The 7,540-nt window shown below is 45.5% G+C and overlaps 1 protein-coding gene across 1 annotated transcript in view; it reads left to right on the top strand.

Annotated features, from left to right (window-relative positions):
* Positions 1–278: 278 nt before the first annotated feature.
* Positions 279–7,540, top strand: part of stat1-2 (signal transducer/activator of transcription) — a 30,013-nt gene continuing 22,751 nt past the window's right edge. The window contains exon 1 of the mRNA XM_021608237.2: positions 279–459. The gene's annotated coding sequence lies outside the window, so the exon portion shown is untranslated. The remainder of the gene's footprint in view (positions 460–7,540) is intronic.

Below are 7,540 nucleotides of genomic sequence, written 5' to 3'. Positions count from 1 at the left end.
TTGCTTTGCTCATGTTTGGGGTAGATTTGCGACGCGACAACAAATACAAACACGTATCCTATCATTAATTACAGTTAATGAAAACTTAATTGAACCATTGTCTTATCCACGAAAATACTTCAAATGGACGGCGAAGGATATCATGGGAGGTTGACTATCTGTTGGAACAGCCCAGTCCGGATATGTCTGGAAGCAAACTGTGCGTCTTGATTGGCTATCGAAAAAGGTTCTGAGTGACCCTGATAAAATCCGAAACTCCTATTGGATAAGACATTCTTCCGCATGTGGGCGTCATCATCAGATTTACGCAACAGATAGAAGCGTAAGATTCGTTTTAAAAATCGATATATTTGGTTATGCTGTTTGATGTTGTGAATACTTTGCAGCGATCTGCAACAGCAAACCATACTTTATTCAAGTCTTTCGTTCGTGATTTGTTGTCCATAGTCAAAGTAAAAGGTAAGGCGATCTATCATTTATAACGGTGTTGATGACAGTCTCTATACCAACTCATTAGAAAGGAGAAGGAAATTGGTGTAGCCAGACCTCACTTTCTTGCCCTACCCTCACTTAATCCAGTTGACTCTCCAATAGAGATAATGTGTTTCTCCTTGCTCCCTCAGAACAACAGATCTATACGTGCTTTATTTCAGAGGGATATTGTATCCATTCCTTATGTCACAAGTTACTGGAATACATCGGTCACTAATATCCGTTGGGAAAAAGTATGGTTATTACCAAACAAATACTTGCTTGTTAACAAGGTCAAAGAGGTCTGTTTCAGAATGATCCATAAGTATAACCCTGCGAATCATTACCTGAAGAAACTCAAAAAATACATATTAACATTGATTGTACTTTTTGTGTTGAGCATCCAGAAACAGTTTCGCATTTATTTTGCCATTGTCTACATGTAAAACAATTATGGAAAGATATTCACAGTTTTATAACTGTTAATATTCTTGATGACTTTTGTTTGTTATGGGATAATGTGCTGCTCGGTTTCCTTAACCATAATAAAGATAAAGAAAAACTATTTTACCTCATCAATCTAATTGTGCTAATGGAAAATGTTCATATTCATAAATGTAAATTCACTAATAAAAAAAACACTCTTCTGTGTTTTTTTATAAGGACTGCGAGCAATACATTAACACCATTCTACATTCTTCTAATAAGAAAGCTGTTAAAACAATCAATTTGTGTCTTTCTTTTAAGGTCTTTGTATAATCTGCAATTTTTTGTACCCCCTAGCATATGGTATCATATACTTATTGTATGTATACAGACTTTTCTACATTGGTAATAAATAAAAATATTTAAAAATAATAATAATATATATATTTTAAAAAAGAGGAAATTAACTAGTTCAAAGCACTTGCAATCTGTTTGGAAACGGGGAAGGACCTTTTGTGTTGAGATGGGAAATAAGGTGGTGGTCCGAAAGCTGAAAAACGTGATCGATCCCCGTGGAGGGAAGATTGGAAGTTTTGTATATGATGGTAAAACATGCTTATGATGACTATAAGGTGTGTTGGCACCTTCGATTCTTGCACATTTTCGCATTACATTTTTTATTTATTTCAACAGTCTGCACAGGCAAATTTCCCGAACTGTTAAACTTGGAACCAATCACAACTCCTGTACATACCCCTCGTGATGAAGGCTGCCAATTGCCTGCTTCTATCTTCGAAGTAAACACAGCCTCTTGTGAAAACACAATCTGCTGCCTGGAACAGATATAGCTATCTCCCATTGACTGAAATAAGATAAATACACTAAATCACCAAAGTATGTCAAATCAAATCAAATCAAATTTTATTTGTCACATACACATGGTTAGCAGATGTTAATGCGAGGTGGTTGATGTCCTTGATGATCTTTATGGCCTTCCTGTGACATCGGGTGGTGTAGGTGTCCTGGAGGGCAGGTAGTTTGCCCCCGGTGATGCGTTGTGCAGACCTCACTACCCTCTGGAGAGCCTTACGGTTGAGGGCGGAGCAGTTGCCGTACCAGGCGGTGATACAGCCCGACAGGATGCTCTCGATTGTGCATCTGTAGAAGTTTGTGAGTGCTTTTGGTGACAAGCTGAATTTCTTCAGCCTCCTGAGGTTGAAGAGGCGCTGCTGCGCCTTCTTCACAATGCTGTCTGTGTGAGTGGACCAATTCAGTTTGTCTGTGATGTGTATGCCGAGGAACTTAAAACTTGCTACCCTCTCCACTACTGTTCCATCGATGTGGATAGGGGGGTGTTCCCTCTGCTGTTTCCTGAAGTCCACAATCATCTCCTTAGTTTTGTTGATGTTGAGTGTGAGGTTATTTTCCTGACACCACACTCCGAGGGCCCTCACCTCCTCCCTGTAGGCCGTCTCGTCGTTGTTGGTAATCAAGCCTACCACTGTTGTGTCGTCCGCAAACTTGATGATTGAGTTGGAGGCGTGCGTGGCCACGCAGTCGTGGGTGAACAGGGAGTACAGGAGAGGGCTCAGAACGCACCCTTGTGGGGCCCCAGTGTTGAGGATCAGCGGGGAGGAGATGTTGTTGCCTACCCTCACCACCTGGGGGCGGCCCGTCAGGAAGTCCAGTACCCAGTTGCACAGGGCGGGGTCGAGACCCAGGGAGTGTGCAGTGTGGTTGAGATTGCATCGTCTGTGGACCTATTTGGGTGGTAAGCAAATTGGAGTGGGTCTAGGGTGTCAGGTAGGGTGGAGGTGATATGGTCCTTGACTAGTCTCTCAAAGCACTTCATGATGACGGAAGTGAGTGCTACGGGGCGGTAGTCGTTTAGCTCAGTTACCTTAGCTTTCTTGGGAACAGGAACAATGGTGGCCCTCTTGAAGCATGTGGGAACAGCAGACTGGTATAGGGATTGATTGAATATGTCCGTAAACACACCGGCCAGCTGGTCTGCGCATGCTCTGAGGGCGCGGCTGGGGATGCCGTCTGGGCCTGCAGCCTTGCGAGGGTTAACACGTTTAAATGTCTTACTCACCTCGGCTGCAGTGAAGGAGAGACCGCATGTTTTCGTTGCAGGCCGTGTCAGTGGCACTGTATTGTCCTCAAAGCGGGCAAAAAAGTTATTTAGTCTGCCTGGGAGCAGGACATCCTGGTCCGTGACTGGGCTGGATTTCTTCCTGTAGTCCGTGATTGACTGTAGACCCTGCCACATGCCTCTTGTGTCTGAGCCGTTGAATTGAGATTCTACTTTGTCTCTGTACTGACGCTTAGCTTGTTTGATAGCCTTGCGGAGGGAATAGCTGCACTGTTTGTATTCGGTCATGTTACCAGACACCTTGCCCTGATTAAAAGCAGTGGTTCCCGCTTTCAGTTTCACGCGAATGCTGCCATCAATCCACGGTTTCTGGTTAGGGAATGTTTTAATCGTTGCTATGGGAACGACATCTTCAACGCACGTTCTAATGAACTCGCACACCGAATCAGCGTATTCGTCAATGTTGTTGTCTGACGCAATACGAAACATGTCCCAGTCCACGTGATGGAAGCAGTCTTGGAGTGTGGAGTCAGCTTGGTCGGACCAGCGTTGGACAGACCTCAGCGTGGGAGCCTCTTGTTTTAGTTTCTGTCTGTAGGCAGGGATCAACAAAATGGAGTCGTGGTCAGCTTTTCCGAAAGGGGGGCGGGGCAGGGCCTTATATGCGTCGCGGAAGTTAGAGTAACAATGATCCAAGGTCTTTCCACCCCTGGTTGCGCAATCGATATGCTGATAAAATTTAGGGAGTCTTGTTTTCAGATTAGCCTTGTTAAAATCCCCAGCTACAATGAATGCAGCCTCCGGATAAATGGTTTCCAGTTTGCAAAGAGTCAAATAAAGTTAATTCAGAGCCATCGATGTGTCTGCTTGGGGGGGATATATACGGCTGTGATTATAATCGAAGAGAATTCTCTTGGTAGATAATGCGGTCTACATTTGATTGTGAGGAATTCTAAATCAGGTGAACAGAAGGATTTGAGTTCCTGTATGTTTCTTTCATCACACCATGTCACGTTAGCCATAAGGCATACGCCCCCGCCCCTCTTCTTACCAGAAAGATGTTGGTTTCTGTCTGCGCGATGCGTGGAGAAACCCGTTGGCTGCACCGCCTCGGATAGCGTCTCTCCAGTGAGCCACGTTTCCGTGAAGCAAATAACGTTACAGTCTCTGATGTCCCTCTGGAATGCTACCCTTGCTCGGATTTCATCAACCTTGTTGTCAAGAGACTGGACATTGGCAAGAAGAATGCTAGGGAGTGGTGCACGGTGTGCCCGTCTCCGGAGTCTGACCAGAAGACCGCCTCGTTTTTTTGGGTCGCTGCATGGGATCCACTCCGTTGTCCTGTTTGTAAGGCAGAACACAGGATCCGCGTTGCGAAAAACATATTCTTGGTCGTACTGATGGTGAGTTGACGCTGATCTTATATTCAGTAGTTCTTCTCGACTGTATGTAATGAAACCTAAGATGACCTGGGGTACTAATGTAAGAAATAACACGTAAAAAAACTAAAAACTGCATAGTTTCCTAGGAACGCGAAGCGAGGCGGCCATCTCTGTCGGCGCCGGATGTGGATACCACTTCAAATTAGTGGTTTCGGATATTTCAGCCACACCCATTGGTGTATAAAATCTAGCACACATACATGCAATCTCCATAGACAAACAGTGGCCGTAGAATGGCCTTACTATAGTGAAGAGCTCAGTGACTTTGAACGTGGCACCGTCATAGGATCCCACCTTTTGATGTGTAGTGACATCCTTTTGATGTGTTCTAACAGGTACCGAGGTAAAGACAGATTCAGGTTGGATATCCGACTGATATTCATTCGCCTGTAGTTTTCCTTACGTAAACCAACAGCAGTTGGGGACCGTCAACATAGTGACAAATGAAAATGTTCAAATTTCAATAGCTCTTTAACAGTTACTCCTAAAACGGCCTACACATTGCACACCCTTTAGTTTGTACATTTTCATCTCATGCAATTTAAAGGAATTTTCAATGTTTCTAATTTCAATAGCTCCTTGGTCATGTGACCTACTGACTTCAAACAAGGCACAGAATGTCCACTGACTGCCCTTCTATATTGCACACCCTTTAGTTTGTCCATTTTCATCTCACACGTTTTTACATTAATTTTGTAAACTTTCAAATTTCAATAGCTTCTTGGTCATGTGACCTACTGACTTCAAACTACTTTCAGAATATCCATGGACTGGCGGAGATGGGAGCCATGAGGCATCCAGTGCGGTAACGCGACTGATCCCGGAGAATCTGGTGGGAGCCCCGCGAAGAGCTATTTTCTTTGTGAAGGGCAGTGCGCCCTGGAACGAGTTCACCACAAGAGAGGGGCCCAAGCCCTGGAAAGCGTTGCGGGTTCCAGCGGGGTTCGGTGAGCTCTCGCTGGCCCCTGAAAATCTAGGGGAGATGGTGTAAATCTCACGCCGGGCCGTACCCATATCCGCGGCAGGTCTCAAAGGTGAACAGCCTTTGGCATGTTATATCACCTTAAGGTATGTAAGGAAAGTTGGCAAGTCAGATCCGTAACTTCGGTATAAGGATTGTCTCTAAGGGCTGGGTCAGTCAGGCTGGGGTCCGAAGCTGGGCTGGGGAAGCATTCGCTCCGTTGCCCTCCTCTCGCCACCGTTGTAAGTTCGTTGTGCGGACCATCTTGCGGTCTCTCATGCGTGGTCTTGCAAGGGGCTGCGTGCAGGGGTTCGTTTGGGGTGGTGTCCTTCATGCGGGGGTTTGCTGGGCCCTTCTCGCTGATCTCCCCAGCTACGGCACTCACCGGACCCGTTTGCGTGGGGTCTCCGGTGGGTAGCAGCTGACTTAGAACTGGTGCGGACCAGGGGAATCCGATTGTTGACGTGATGTGATTTCTGCGTAGTGCTCTGAATGTAAAAGTGAAGAAATTCAATGAAGCGTGGGTAAACGGCGGGAGTAACTATGACTCTCTTAAGGAGTCCTTAGCCCAGGACATTAGGGGTCCATGCTTCCCAAAATAATGGGAAGTCGTATACGGGTGACCCCAAACCCTACATTGTGTCACCTGCTTGCAGGTGGCCCTAACATAGCAACAAACTGGAGCAAAATGTGCCTTCAGGTCGAACGAAACCCTGATCCGGCTGAGAGTTAATGCCTCAGATAGGTTAGATAATCATCTTCAGGATAGGTCCCCCCCCCCCCCGCGGGACGGTTGAGTTAACGTAGGCTAATGTGATTAGCATGTTGTAGGAAACAAAAAACAATCCCAGGACATAGACTTATCTGATATGGGCAGAAAGCTTAAATTCTTGTTAATCTTACTGCACTGTCCAATTTACAGTAGCTATTACAGTGAAATAATACCATGCTAATGTTTGAGGAGAGTGCACAATTGTGAACTTGAAAATGTATGAATAAACCAATTAGGCACATTTGGGGAGTCTTGATACATTTTGAATAGATGTGCAATAGTTCATTGGCTCACTCTCCTACAGTGCTGTCATCTAGTGGCCAAAGTCTAAATTGCGCCTGGGCTAGAATAATTCATTATGGCCTTTCTCTTGCATTTCAAAGATGATGGTACAAAAAAAGGTTGGATTTTTCTTTTGTATTATCTTTTACCAGATCTAATGTGTTATATTCTCCTACATTCCTTTCACATTTCCACAAACCTCAAAGTGTTTCCTTTCAAATTGTATCAAGAATATGCATATCCTTACTTCAGGTCCTAAGCTACAGGCAGTTAGATTTGGGTATGTCATTTTAGGCGAAAATTGAAAAAAAGGGCAGATCCTTAATTATTTTAAGACAGGGGAGGTAAGGGAAGACTTCAAAGTCAGATGCATAACTTCGGGATAAATAGTACCGTAGCCCTTGGAGGGCTCTTCCAACCCTTACTCTGTGTGTCACCTGTTTGAGGGAATCTCTCCAATGGCTAAGAGACAGACTGTCTCTAGCATGTTAGCACAGGGGGGTAAGGCAGATAACGAGATAGCCCTCTAGCAGGGCTCTTCCAATCCCTCCCTGTATGTCACCTGTTTTCAGGTGTCGCTAACGATGCAAACCAAACGGAAGTTACTTCGGTACTAGTCCGTACGCAAAGAGAGTCCTGCAGATGGTGACGGCTGTTGATCGTTTACGGAAGGTGGAAGTCGGTCCTGGAATATGGGCCTTTCTGGCAAGCATGAAAATGTGAGGGCGGTTCCACCAGGCTCAATGTTTTGCTACGGAGCTCTTGTAAACAAATCCTGACCTTGACAGAAAGCCAATCAGAGAATGATGGCTCGAATGCATCCCTGGCTTTGGCTGGGAGGGGGGAGTTAAGTCCCGGCTGTGGTGAAACGATTAAAGATGTGTCCCCCGTATACTTGGCTAACGCTAAACCGCAAAGGTTTGAATCGCACACGGGCTTCGGCTGGACCCGCTAACAGTGGAGCACTAAATGGAGATGGATTGTGCTTAGCGGTTATGGACACTGCCAGGTCTCAGGTCCGCCTGGGTGCGGGACTCCACACATTCTATGTGGGAGCTCTCCTCCACGCTCCTTGGAGCATGTAGTGGAGA

The sequence above is a fragment of the Oncorhynchus mykiss genome, chromosome 7 (assembly GCF_013265735.2).
Source record: "Oncorhynchus mykiss isolate Arlee chromosome 7, USDA_OmykA_1.1, whole genome shotgun sequence".
NCBI classification, from domain to species: Eukaryota; Metazoa; Chordata; class Actinopteri; order Salmoniformes; family Salmonidae; genus Oncorhynchus; species Oncorhynchus mykiss.
This window is presented reverse-complemented; position numbering and strand designations above follow the sequence as displayed.